Raw genomic sequence first — 14,025 nt, 5'->3', positions numbered from 1 at the left:
ATGATTAATGTGACTCCATGATGACTGTAAAAATACTACAAAGCTATTATATGTCACTACTGGATCTGAATAAGCATTTTCATATGGAAAAGCTCATTTCAACATTTAATTCTTGCATACTACCTTATAATATCCATAAACACCAGAAATCTGAAACAATTCTGGAAAGTTAAAGCAACTTCAAAATGTTTAGTTTAGCTAATCATGTTTCTTTTCCAAAGCTGATGGTGCTAAACCAGTGTTCAGTCTAAATCTCTACAGAATGAGTTTCCAAGGATTGAAATTCATATCTTAAACATTTTGCTTTTAATGTGGACACTGTTTTCTTAAAAGCAGAAATGGACAACACTGATGACATTTAGCAGGAAAGTACTGTTGATTAAAAGGAAAGTACTGTTACCGTTGAACTGGGTGTGCTGGTACAAGGAGGGATTTTAAGTTCTGGACTCCATATACATAAGGAAGAGGCTGATGTTGCCAAAGATTCTGGCTTCCCTCAAGTATGAATTTAAAAGCAGCAATGCTCAGCTTTTGCATAAGTTCTTTTTCATAGTAGGGCCAACTTAATAGGTAATAATGTGAACAAGGAGCTGACAATTTGAAAAGCACCAGACCTAAAAAGTACCAAGGCACAGATTTAAAAGATAAAGGAAAAAATAATGATGCTTTGGGGCTTCCCTGGTGGCGCAGTGGTTGAGAGTCCGCCTGCCGATGCAGGAGACACGGGTTCGTGACCCAGTCCAGGAAGATCCCACATGCGCGGAGCTGCTGGGCCCGTGAGCCATGGCCACTGAGCCTGCGCGTCCAGAGCCTGTGCTCCGCAACGGGAGAGGCCACAACAGTCAGAGGCCCGCGTACCGCAAAACAAATAATAATAATAATGATGCTTTGAAGAAAGCATGCCATGACAGAAATGCAATGTATACAATTTCCTAGAAATTTTTGTTAGCTGATGCTTATGTAAACAGACCATAATAATCAGCAGTTACTACATTCTTACCATGTGATAAACAATTTCCTAAATGGTTTATATTCATTTTTCCATTAAACTTTTATGGAATCTCTACAGCCAAGATACTATGTACCCAATTTGCAGATGAGGGAACTGATTATTTAATAGGTATTTCCCCAAAGGCATAACAACATTAACTGGCGGATCTTGGATGTAAACCCAGTTTTGAATGACCCTACAGCCCAAGCCTTTAGTCACAATCCTGTACTTTCAAATGTTCTGACCATCTCTTTTGGATGTCTCAAAAACAATCCCATTATTCTCTTTCTCATTTGGAAATTCTTTTCTGGAGACCACTAGTCATTTAAAAAATAACTACCTATCAAGATATGTGTCTGTGGACCTCAAGCTCTCCACTGTATAAGAAATGATACTACAATCAAACATTTTATTGCTTCAAATCAAAGAGTTAAAACAAGTAACAAATAGACAATTAAAAAGAAAAGGGGAATTAAGAATAAAGTTCTTGAAAAATAATATGCAAAAAAAAAGAAAAATAATAATATGCTTATTTTATATACACACACACATACTCTAAATTCCCAAAATGACAGTATAAAATTAGAGGACACTGTGTCCTAATTCTACAAGTTACCTCAACCATCTCCAGTAAATTTTATGATCTTTGAGCATACAGAGGTTTAAATCACCTCTATCCCCAGAGCAAGTAATACATATTTATTGATATAAATTTCAAATAAATGCTTCTCTTTTATAAGATTCAAAGAAACATCAATAGTATATTTTTTCAAGCAAAAATGACTATTACTGCTTAGCCAATTATTATAGCTGCTACCAAGATAATTTTTCCTTTGTTTAATTTGTAGCCATGGTACCTATTTCACCAATTTATAAATCAGCTTCAAATACATAATGACAGTTAAATAAATTGCACATATTCTATTTAAACAGGTATAGCAGTCAAATATTATATTTGTATTGCATTCAACAATTCCAAAGCTTCACTCCTTTTGCCTTTATTTTATTATTAAGACGGCTTTCTTCCATTTTATTGTTCTTAAAACTGCTCCTTGATCATTTTTTGCTTTGTGTTCCTAAAAGTTGTTCAGTAGCCTAATTAGATATTCATTTTGACATTCTGGTCCCAGAAGAAATAATAATAACTTCATACTTATCCATCTGCTTATCAGTTATAGCTTGTGAATTGCTGCTTATAATTTTCCAGGGACATGTGGGCGCCCTTCCAGTTAGGCTATTAAAATTCCTTACACTCTAACAACATGCTAATTAATATCACGTTTAAAACATCTCACGTTTGTGGATGCACAGCAAAAACACTGCCATGTAGAGGAAATTTCATATTGAAATTTCAATTTTGAAATGCAGATATTTTAGATTAAAAGTTAAGCCAGCAATTCTTTATATACCTACATCTTTCTAAGGAACGAAAACCTTTTATCTCCAGTTTTATGAAAATGTTTAATTCACACATCATCTTAAAATTTAATATCCATCATTCTAAAAAGTCTGCACAGTGAAGAAGTATCTTTTCACCCACATTCAGAGAAGGGTGTTTCCTAGCAACCCCATACAATCAGAATCAATCCTTGGCTGAATTATGACTCAAAGTGCCATTAGAAATAATCATTTGCATGAGAAAGAGACCAATGTCTGTTCTGATTAGGAACAACAGCTCTTTCCTAATGCTGGTCAGCTGCAGTCCAAAATCAGGCAGCTGTTTAGAGATGTCTTTGTTTTCATGAAATTTTGCCTGATGAACGCAAACATCACATCCCCACACGGGCCACTAAAACTTTAGAATTTAATCCAGATAAATATAATCAGGGATTCCACATCTCTACTGCATTAAAATGAGTTACTTTATCTTATTTAAATTTCCTAACTTCTATTTCCTTTCAACTTGTAAGTATTCACGACTGTTTATTATAAGGATTAAACATTAGGTAATAATCTTAGAACAGTTATCACTTCATTCAATTTGGATCCTTTTTATAAATAGGTATTTGCACAGTATTTTTTTTTATTAAGTGGCTACTGTTGTCCCTACACATAGATTTTACATTTGTTTCAAATTAATTCAATCTTAGTCAACACTTTCACATAGTAACAGTATTAACTCAAAGTGCTTTGATTATTCATTTCTCTTTTAGAAAGTAATGTTGCATCTTTTCAGAATAACAATAAATACAAAACTTCAATGGATTAACTTCCTGCTTACTTAATTTTTATCCTTACTGTGGAAATTAGCTACTGTTGATTTGTTTTTTTCCATTGTCCTTACAGAGCCACATCACTAAGGAGGAAAACAGACCAGCTGTCAAATGGGTCATATAATGTACATTTGGGACTATCTAAAAAACACAGGATCTGTCAGAAGCAAATGAACTATTAAGACCGCTACTATTGAGACCTCAAAGACCACAGGCTAGGAGGGACAGCCTGACGACCTCTGCATTCCATATTTAGAAACCATGTCTGTTCCTGGAGCTAAGTGAACCCATTTATTGCAAAGCCTTTCTTTATAACAAATTTATCCCAGAAGGATACAAACAAGGTAAGGAAGAGGACAATAAATACCAAAATCATTAGACTGTTCTGAAAATATTTCTTGGAATTTATAAGATAATAAATTACCTAATACACAAGTGAAGGATTCATGGTACCAGAAAGGAATGAACGAGCTTGTAGGTACTCGGGCTATTTATTACAGTATAAACACAGATCCTCTTCTCTGAGAGTATACAATTACTAGGACACACCAAAAAAAAAAAAATGTGTACATTAAATTTCTTTAATTTTTAAAAGGATTTATTAAAGGACCATTTTTAATCAAAATTATTTTAGGAAATTGAAAAAAATTGATCTTGATCTTTCAACTGATCTTGAAATCTTTTAGATGCCTTTCCTTTTCTTTTCTCAGTATGTCATATAATTAATACTTAATAAACTCCTAAAACTCTAGCGATATGATTATCTATTTCACACAGTTTTAGGGAAAGAAAACTAAAAACAAAATCTCCTCCCAACCTAAAGAACCTCTCCACAAAGGTAGAAGAGAAAGAAAACAATTTTACTCTTCAATAAGCATTAAACCAGAATGTGATACACATCACAATCTCAATCTGCTAAGAAATTTGCAAAGACAGAAAAAAACATACCCTTTTATAGAGCCAAGCAAATACTACCCATTACGTACATATTTTCAAGATAAACAACTAGTCCTCAAGTAAGAGGACATGAAGCACAATTTGTCACACGTAGTTCATTCTAAATTCAATTCGTAGTTGGGGTGACCATCTGTGTTAGCTAACTAGCTTTCTCCAGAGGGAAAATAAATTACTCATCTCTTTGTGATAGGAGGTAGTCTTGGAAGGTGAGCAAGGCACCCACTAAAGTTAGCTCCTGCCCACCCAAAGAAACTGGGAGATTGGGGCTTTATCCTCCTTGGAGATAACATTTCAAAGAGATTGTTCCCAGGTCCTTAAGAAAGGCATTCCTGGATCTTAACGTTTTCGAGAGGTTTATTTAGCTTTTAAAAAGATTTATATACAGGGCTTACCTGGTGGCGCAGTGGTTGAGAGTCCGCCTGGCAATGCAGGGGACACGGGTTCGTGCCCCAATCTGGGAAGATCCCACATGCCGCGGAGCGGCTGGGCCCGTGAGCCATGGCCGCTGAGCCTGCGCATGCGGAGCCTGTGCTCCGCAACGGGAGAGGCCACAACAGTGAGAGGCCCGCATACCGCAAGATTTACATACATTTCAAAGACACACGGAAAGTATTTACAAGTATTCTAAAGTAAATACTGGAAGACAAGGCAAGGCAGAACTTGTTTCTTCCCTTACAGAGAGAATTATGCCTCTTATTCTTAACTTGTATTTGCCCTTAGAATACACTTGATTCCATCCTAAATGTAGCAAACGCTTAAAACCTTAACAACTCTTCATTTACTTTAACATCTCTAGCTGTACACATTTCTGATTTTCCACCACATGAATTTTCTATTCATTTTTGTCCTTAACTACCAAGTGGTTTCTTAAAGTATGCTCTGAGTAAACCAAGAGGACAAGAAATAGAGGTAAGAACTAAAGAAAACCAGAGGTAAGAATTCCACTCCTTGTTTAAGGAATATAGAATAAATCTTGCTAGATACATAGTTAAATGTCAAGAAGCTAATATCTAATATGTCTATTAATAAGATGGCTTTTGATGATTTTTTCTAATTTTTTTCAATAAAGTGGCTTATATTTCTGATTATATAAACCATACATACACATTATAAAACTGCAAATAGTGTACATAAATATTAGGAAGAAAGTATGATTCACCTAATACCTCATATTTGCACTGAGTTAAATACCATTATTTTTTGTTGCCCATATTTTACAAATTGCATTTGATTGTGTGCTCTAGATTTTTCCTTTTAGTAGGTAATGTGAAGTGTGAGGAACACATAGCAAATATGTGATATTTAATGTTCCAAAAATGATTCAGTATGCAATTTCTATAGATGATTTAATCTTTTGGACTCTAAACCAAATCTTTTTTTTTTTTTTTTGCGGTACGCGGGCCTCTCACTGTTGTGGCTTCTCCCGTTGCGGAGCACAGGCTCCGGATGCGCAGGCTCAGCGGCCATGGCTCACGGGCCCAGCCGCTCCGCAGCATGTGGGATCCTCCCGGACCGGGGCACGAACCTGTATCCCCTACATCAGCAGGCGGACTCTTAACCACTGTGCCACCAGGGACGCCCTAAACCAAGTCTTCATTGGACATGATAAACAGAGGTACCTATTTTGTCTTGTGTTATACAAAACAGGTTCTTGTCGACAAACAACACAACACAAAATGGTGTGGAGGAGAACAATAATTTTTTCTCTGCCCTTCTAGGATTTTTGCTGAGTCCTCTCCCCCAACGCCCCAGTAATAGAAGACAGATTAAACGTAGAAAAACATAAGTTTAATAATGTAAGGCCAACTGGCCCGAGGCAGGTGAACACAATCAGATTCACAGGTTGCATCAGACCGAAATTCTCCAGACCACCCAGTTCCAGAAACTGACCTGGAGACTTTCCGGACCACCCAGTTCCGGGAACTGACCTGGGGACTTTGAACCCAGCCCAGCCTTCCCGCCTTTCGAGGGGCGGGACCAACGGTCCCCCAGGATACCCGAAAAGACCCCCAAATAAGGAATACCCTGCGCCCTCCCAGATTCACCACACCCCTTTCCCTTCTTCCCCTATAAAATCTTGCCCAACCCTCGCCCCGGTGCGACTTCTCTGGCCCCTTTCTCTCGGACCAGTGAACCTCGCCCGGGAGCGCTCCCTAATAAAGCTCACTTGAAGCTTTCCTCTGTTTCGCGGTGCCGTTTGTTAAGATCAGACCTTTACATTTGGTGCCGAAACCCGGTTTTTTGGTATTTGCGCTCCCGCCCCTCCCTTTGCGTCAATTGTTCTACCTCTCAAACCCTCCTTGCCAAACAAACATCTCCTCCATCCAAAACCTCAATCCCCTTGGATTCCTCCCCACTAACCGACCCTCCCGAATCTCTTACCACTCCCCCCTTCAGAACTCCTCTCCAACCTCCACCCTACCCTGAAGCCGTCCCTACTCCTCCGGAACCGCTCGGAACCCGCTCCGGCCCCTCCAACCGTTCCCCCGCCTCCCTCGACGGTTTCTCCTCCACGCCTCTTGCTTCGCCAATTAGTGCACATACACGCTCTCCCGACTCCCAAGATTCAAATCTCCTCTGCCCTCTGAGGGAGGTAGCAGGAGCGGAAGGATTAGAGTTCATGTTCCCTTTTCTCTCCAAGATCTCTCTCAAATAAGAAAAGCGATTAGGCTCCTTTTGTGCTGACTCTTCCCGCTACATCAAAGAATTTCGCTATCTCTCTCAAGCTTACGATCTAACCTGGCACCTGGCACGATATCTTTGTGATCCTATCTTCTACTCTGACCCCTGACGAGAGGGAAAGAATTCAGACTGCTGCCCGAAACCATGCAGATCAGGTTCACCTAACCGACAACTCCATGCCTGTCGGAGCGACTGCCGTACCTGGCACCTATCCAGGCTGGACTTATCAGGATGGCCAAGATGGCCGTCGTAAACGCGACCTCATGATCCAATGTCTCCTGGCTGGCATGCAGGCTGCCGCTCATAAGGTAGTCAATTTTGAAAAACTAAAAGAGATAACCCAAGAACCTAACGAAAATCCAGCTATCTTTCTCAATCGCCTTACAGAGGCCTTAACTCTCTACACCTGGCTGGATCCCGACACCCCGGCAGGGGCAGCGGTCCTAGCCACCCATTTTATCACCCAATCAGCCCCGGACATCCGAAAGAAATTAAAACGGGCAGAAGACGGCCCTCAAACCCCTATTCGAGATCTGGTAAAGATGGCCTTTAAAGTCTATAATGGCCGTGAGGACTTGGCAGAATCAGCCGACAGGCTCGGAGGCACCAGAAGGTGGCCCTCCAAACCCAAGCTCTTGTAGCCGCCCTAAGGCCGCCCATCTCCCATGGATCACAGCATCCACGGGGTCCGCAAAAGGCAACCCCGCCGGGGGCCTGCTTCAAATGCGGAAAAGAAGGCCACTGGGCTCGCCAATGTCCCAATCCCCGACCTCCTTCTAAGCCCTGTCCCAGCTGCGGGCTAACGGGCCACTGGAAGAGTGACTGCCCTACGACTGGCCCTCCCTCAGCGTCTCCACGCGGGGGGCAGGCCGACCCAACGGCATTACCACTCGAACTGCTGGGATTGGCTGACAACAGATGGCGCCCGGACTCGAAGACCCCCATCACCCTCGCCGAGCCCAGGGTAACGGGGACTACCTATTCGGTCCTGCCTACTTATTCTGGGCCAGTTTCTCCTTCCCAGATCTCGGTCATGGGTATTGATGGCAAACCATCCTTCCCACTCCAGACCGGTCCACTCCCATGTCATATCGAAGGACTCCCTTTTACTCATTCTTTCTTAGTCATACCATCCTGCCCAGTTCCCTTGCTAGGCCGAGATGTCCTTTTCCACTTAGGGGCCTCCCTTCAGCTGGTTTGACTTGACCCTAAGGTCCCCTCCTCCCAACTCCTGCTTCCTCTTCTCGGCCTGTCTGTAGAACCCTCCCCCTCCTATCCCCCTCTTCCAATCACACCGAACCCAATCAATCCCCAAGTCTGGGATACTTCTAAGCCCATAATAGCAACACACCATTCCCCCGTCCTCATCCGCCTAAAGGACCCCTCCAAATTTCCATCAATGCCCCAATTTCCCATCTCTGAGACTCACCTTAGGGGCCTACAACCTATTATCACCAGACTCCTAAACCAGGGACTCCTTATCCCCACTGACTCTCCCTGCAACACCCCCATCCTGCCTGTCCGCAAGGCCTCTGGGGATTATCGCCTGGTCCAGGACCTCCGAATAATCAATGAGGCCATAATTCCTCTCCACCCAGTAGTACCAAACCCATACACCTTGCTCTCCCATATCCCCCCAACCACAACCTTTACGGTTCTGGATCTCAAAGATGCCTTTTTCACTATACCCCTACATCCCGACTCCTATTTCCTCTTCACCTTTACCTGGACGGATCCGGATATTCATACTTCCAGTCAGCTCACCTGGACAGTTCTTCCCCAGGGCTTCCGCGACAGTCCTCACCTCTTCGGTCAGGTGCTGGCACGGGACCTCACTTCCTGCTCCCTTACCCCCAGCACACTCCTTCAATATGTAGATGACCTCCTCCTTTGTAGCCCATCTCTCAGCCTCTCACGACAACATACTGCAGATCTCCTCAATTACCTTCGCTCTCGCGGTTATCGGGTCTCCCCAGCCAAGGCTCAGTTATCTGTATCTTCTGTAACCTACCTGGGGCTCCACCTTACCCCTACCACAAAAGGTCTAACAGCTGATCACACCCGGATTATCCGTGAACTCCAGCCTCCGGAAACAGTGGAACAAATTCTCTTCTTTTTGGGCCTTATAGGATTTTTCCGACACTGGATCCCTAACTTTGCTCTCCTCACTAAACCCTTATATCTAGCCGCTAAAGAAACCCCTCAAGGACCTCTCACCTCTCCTTCCGCCGTTGACAGGCCTTTCTCACCCTCCGTAACGCTCTGATATCTTCTCCTTCCCTTTCTCTGCCCAACCCAAACCGACCTTTTCACCTTTTTGTGGATGAATGGGCCGGAATGGCCACTGGACTCCTTGCCCAGCCTGTGGGGCCTTCCTACCGCCCCGTGGCTTACCTCTCCAAACAGCTAGAGCCAACCATTCGGGGATGGCAACCACGCCTTCGGGCCCTAGCAGCGGCAGCCGAACTGACCAAACAAACACTCAAACTGACTCTGGCCCACCCACTAAGCGTGCTTTCCTCCCACCGGCTGGTCGACCTCCTAGGCCACAAGTCTCTCTCCCTCCTGGGCCCCTCCCACATCCAGGAGTTCCACCTACTGTTTATTGAAAACCCAGCTATTTCTCTTGATCTCACCCCTCGCCTGAAGCCGGCTTCCCTCCTGCCTCCTTGATTCAAAAAATCTCACCATCTGTTACGGCAGCCGCCCAAATCTAGCTGATACTGGGTTTCTTTGCAACTCATCCCTCACGGTAAACACATCAGTTGAAGCACCACTAGGCATGTTTTTGTGGTGCAGTGGTTCCCTCACAAAAGAGATCAATTCTTCCTCCCCCTTCCCATGTATCCCCGTTACTCTCGTCCCACAACTCACACTGTATAGCCAAGCTGAATTTTCCTCGCTAATCACGCCGCCCTTTACCCGACGAAAAAGAGCTACCTTTCTTCCTCTGGTCGCAGGCATCTCTCTCGCCTCCTCCCTGGTCGCTGCAGGCCTCGGTGGGGGGGAGCTCTAACACATAGTGTTTCAACATCCCGCGACTCAGAACATAAACTCCAGCTAGCCATTGAAGCCTCCGCCGGCTCTATCTCCTCTCTCCAGCGCCAAATCACCTCCATAGCCCGAGTCGCTCTCCAGAATCGATGAGCCCTGGATCTCCTGACCGCCGACAAAGGCGATACCTGCCTCTTCCTACAGGAGGAATGCTGCTATTACATCAATGAAACAGGACTCGTCGAAGACAACGTAAAAGCCCTCCATCGCTTAAGAGAAGAACTCCAACGCAAACACCAACAGTCCGCCTCCCCAATTCCCGATTAGTGGCGATCCACCCTCTATACCTGGCTAACACCAATCTTAGGCCCCTTAATTCTCATCTGTATCTTGCTCACGTTTGCTCCCTGTTTTCTCAGGTTCCTTCGCAGGCGCATGGAGGAAGTCTCTCGGGTGGCCACAAACCAAATGCTCCTCGGTCCTTACACCTTGCTTCCTACAGAACCTCCCACTGGCCTCCCCTAAGCCTCAGACCTCTGGTCGCCCGACTCCCCTTTCGACGCCCCCATTCAGCATGAAGTAGCCAGAGATCAGAACGCCGCCCCATTACACCAAAGATGTCAGGATGTAAGGCCAACTGGCCCGAGGCAGGGGAACACAATCAGATTCACAGGTTGCATCAGACCGAAATTCTCCAGACCACCCAGTTCCAGAAACTGACCTGGAGACTTTCCGGGCCACCCAGTTCCGGGAACTGACCTGGGGACTTTGAACCCAGCCCAGCCTTCCCGCCTTTCGAGGAGCAGGACCAATCGTCCCCCAGGATACCCGAAAAGACCACCAAATAAGGAATACCCTGCGCTCTCCCAGATTCACCACACCCCTTTCCCTTCTTCCCCTATAAAATCTTGCCCAACCCTCGCCCGGGTGCGACTTCTCTGGCCCCTTTCTCTCGGACCAGTGATCCTCACCCGGGAGCGCTCCCTAATAAAGCTCACTTGAAGCTTTCCTCTGATTCGCGGTGCCGTTTGTTAAGATCCGACCTTACAAATAACATTTACACCCAGGAAAACTGAGTAACTCCCTGAAATGGCCCAGCCATCACCTTAAATACCATCTCAAGCTAAAAGAAAAAACAAAAAAAAGTTGGGTGGGAGAGAGACAGGTTTTCAGGAAAAGCACAGTAAACAAGGGTATGATTGTTATGCAGGTTTAAGTCCAGGCCTTCCCCATTGATAAGAGTGTCTACAGGTTTAGTCAGCCTCCTCTTCCTGGTACAGAGAGGGAGACACCCTTACAAATGGAGATTTCCCTTACAAATGTAAATTGCTCTTACAAAAGGGTAACTTCTACTTGATTTTCAGAGCTTCTCTCCTGTATGTTGTTGTTTAAAAATAATCAGCATAAAATAACCCTTATGCCAAAGAGGCATATTTTGGGAGGGACAAATGTTGCTCCCCTTCAATGGCTAATTTATGCAAAAAGGAATTTATTGGAAGAATATTTGGGGCACAGGGGTGGCAGGGAAGAGATACTAAATTGACAGAAAACTGGAAGGATCAGATTAGGGACTAAACAGAAACAATGGAAGCTCCTGAAAGCAAAAGGCCTCACTGCCAGAGAGCCTAGTCACAGGGGCGGGGGGAGGGAAAAACACCCAAACATTCTTTCTCAGACTTGCATCAATTGCTGGAGATTCAAAATCCTGGGAGAGCGCTTCTGATTAATCTTCCATGATAGAAGACTGCCTGTGGAATTGCCATCCTAGAAAGTCTACATATAGTCAGGAAGAATTATTTGCCCACTAGGAAATGAAGTACCGTCAGGAAGGGATAATGGACTCTGTGCGTCTAAAAAATGTCAAATTACCTTAACAGTGCTTAATAAGTACCTGTTCCCTGTATCTCTTTTTGTTAACTCATAAGAAATCACTTATTTAATAATTTTAATAACACTGAATTTTAACATAAATGATACGACGCTCAAGAAAATAAAAAAATAAAAATTCCAAGGTACTGTTGACCTGAAACAAATAGACTACCAGATATTTCTCCAGCAAAAACAGGATTATTCAAGATAATCAAAGAATTGCAATATCGGGTCTGCAACCATGGTGAGTTATTTTCAAGTCCCAGCAAAGCAGCAGAAGGTCAGGGCTTGTATTGGAGGGAAAAGGAAGGTGGGAGGGCTATAGTAAACAAGGAGTCTGTGGCTTCTCATTGGCTGAGTCCTTGCCAGGAAAAGAAGAGTCTTTCTTCTGCCTGGCTCTGTGATCATCCCAGGGTGTGAGAGCGCCCCCTTCTGGTCTCCCAACCCTATTTGAAGATTTTGTTTATTTCTTACGTACAAAATGTAAACCATTTCATGAAAATCAAAGTCTAAGTGTGTGAAGACTGACTTTATTTCATATAAGGAACTAGCTCAAAGTTTCTCAATTCTTGGCTACCCTATTTCTGCTTTCTTGGTCAACTATCCTCTACTTGATTCTGTTACCAGCTGCTTACTAACTCTTTAACCCTCTTATCAGTTTTGAGCATTTCCTTTCCATATTTCATTTGGAATTTTTTTCAGTAAAGGACTTACTTCACTGATTTTTTAAAAAATTTATTTAATTTATTTTTGGCTGCATTGGGTCTTCGTTACAGTGCGTGGGCTTCTCACTGCGGTGGCTTCTCTTGTTGTAGAGCATGGGCTCTAGGCTCACTGGCTTCAGTAGTTGTGGCACGCAGGCTCAGTAGCTGTGGCTCGCAGGCTCTAGAGCGCAAGCTCAGTAGTTGTGGCGCACAGGCTTAGTTGCTCCTCAGCATGTGGGATCTTCCCAGACCAGGGCTTGAACCCATGTCCCCTACATTGGCAGGCAGGATTCTTAACCACTGCACCACCAGGAAAGCCTCACTGATTGTTTTTGAGCTTTTAGTCTCTGTGTGTCTCCTAATGTTCAAGACAAAAAAAAAAGTACCTGAATAAAACAATAACAACAACAAAAACTGGTTTGGAAAATAACTGAAGACTATCTTTGACAAGTTTCCAAAACAAACATGAATCCTACTTTTAAAAAAAAAAGGGTTCTATTGTACAATTTCAATACCCCTGGTGTATGACTCATTTTCTCTCTAAAGTCTTTACTCTCATTGCTTCTTTGAAAGATGGGGTTGGCCATAGAAAGCTCCCCCCACCCCCCATCCAAATGTCTATTCCAAATAAGTTCCTCTCTGCAAAAAAATAAAAGGAAATGCACTTTCCCTTTGTTCCACAAAATATCTATATTTTTCCAAAGCACTTGCTCTCCTTGACCTTGAGCATTCAGGCACATATTACACCAGTGCCCAGCAAATACTTATATACAAAAATCTTATCACTGCTCTTCTGCTTTTCTTCTGTTTTAGATTCTCCAAATCTGTGCCACCAGCACATCCTGGGACTCATGACTTAGTGACTTCACATGGCTCCTCTTGCAAATTCTCTCAGAATCTCTCTGTTGGTGGACTCTTCCACTCCTTAAGGGAACTGCAAAATGTTGTCGAATGTTTATTTCTCTCTTCTGATTCAAGCAGAGACAGACGTTGACCACATCACGGCTGGCCTCAGAAGCGGCTAGCAAAAATCTTAACTCATGTGGAGGTACCTTTATGGAAAAACTAAACAATTTGTTGGGTAGAGATGATGGGATAGAAGTTTAATAGTGATACTGTCTGTGGAGAAGAGAGGATTTGGAAATGCGTCTCCGACAGCGTCATTGTATCTGTTAAGCCTTGCTAGGGTTTAAAACGACACAGATACACACACACACACACACACAGAGTGTCAACTCTATTAGGACTAGACCTAGGAGTCAAACCTATGAAGATCAAAATAGCATCTGTATTATTTATAAATTGAGTTGGAGAACACTGTTTGAAACTGGCCCCCAAACAGACTTATTAACATGCTCTCTATAAATCTAGACCTTAGTACATCATATCCAAGAGTGTTCAAAAGACAGACACATCAGACACATTTGCAAAGTTATTCACTGCTTCAAACCCACTAGCTCTGATGTTCTGACCTTCCTACTGAATGATGCCTGTGGTTCAGCAGCCTGGGCATCACCTGGGAGCTTGCTGGGAATGCAGGATTCAGGCCCCTACAAAGACCTGCTAAATCCGAGCCTGCAAGTTAGCAAGATTTCTGGGGACTAGATACACATTG

This window comes from Pseudorca crassidens, chromosome 13 (assembly GCF_039906515.1).
Source record: "Pseudorca crassidens isolate mPseCra1 chromosome 13, mPseCra1.hap1, whole genome shotgun sequence".
NCBI classification, from domain to species: Eukaryota; Metazoa; Chordata; class Mammalia; order Artiodactyla; family Delphinidae; genus Pseudorca; species Pseudorca crassidens.
The sequence above is the reverse complement of the archived record's forward strand: the minus strand, read 5'-3'. Positions refer to the sequence as shown.